We start from the raw sequence: 827 nt of genomic DNA, 5'->3' as shown, positions 1-827 counted from the left end.
AGTTGATTAAAAAGAGGAATAAAAAAACTTTTGGAAATTGGTCTTAATGCCTCAATTAAAACAAATTAGGAAAATCCAACCTTTTTAAAGGACAGCGATTTTCTTTGTGAATGAATGATGTATTGTAAATAGATAAATATTCTTCTTTACCCTCATGTTGTCCTTGGGTCAAATATGACCCATTTTCAGTTTTTTCATCACAAAGAATGGGCCTTCGAAATAAGCTGAAAATGTCAACATTAGAAATATCAAACAACTTTGGAAAAAAACATCAAAAAAAGGACCCACTACATTAAAAAAGTGAAAAAAATGTCATAAAATGCGATAAATTTTTTAGTGGTTGATGGGAAGACAACACAAGGATTAAAATACAGGGGGCAAAAGTATACACACCCCTATGTTAAACTCCCATAGAATCAGGCACATTTTCATTTTTAAAGGCCAGTTATTTCATGAATCAGGATACTTGGTATCCTGATAAAGTTCCCTTTGCCTTTGGAATTAAAATGCCCCCCCCCCCCCATCATCACATATCCTTCACCATACCTAGAGATAGGCATGGTGTTATTTCAGTTAGCCTGATAGCTGGTTTGATTTGCATTGAGAGATGATCTTACACAAAGTTCCTCATGCCAATCTCTATGTATGGTGAAGGGTATGTGATGATGTGGGGGGGAGGGGCTATTTTAATTCCAAAGTCCAAGGGAACTTTATCAGGATGCATAGGATCCTGTATCAATGAATTAACCGGCCTTTAAAAATAAAAATCTTCCTGTTTCTATAGGAGTTTAACATAGGGGGGTGTATACTTATGCTCCCTGTATTTT

The 827-nt window shown here is 35.4% G+C and overlaps 1 protein-coding gene across 1 annotated transcript in view; it reads right to left on the bottom strand.

Moving 5' to 3' along the window:
* LOC116707102 (adhesion G protein-coupled receptor L3) overlaps window positions 1-827 on the bottom strand; it is a gene marked incomplete in the record, with an annotated part of 258,534 nt that overhangs the window by 190,658 nt on the left and 67,049 nt on the right.

The sequence above is a fragment of the Etheostoma spectabile genome, chromosome 19 (assembly GCF_008692095.1).
Source record: "Etheostoma spectabile isolate EspeVRDwgs_2016 chromosome 19, UIUC_Espe_1.0, whole genome shotgun sequence".
Classification (NCBI taxonomy): Eukaryota; Metazoa; Chordata; class Actinopteri; order Perciformes; family Percidae; genus Etheostoma; species Etheostoma spectabile.
This window is presented reverse-complemented; position numbering and strand designations above follow the sequence as displayed.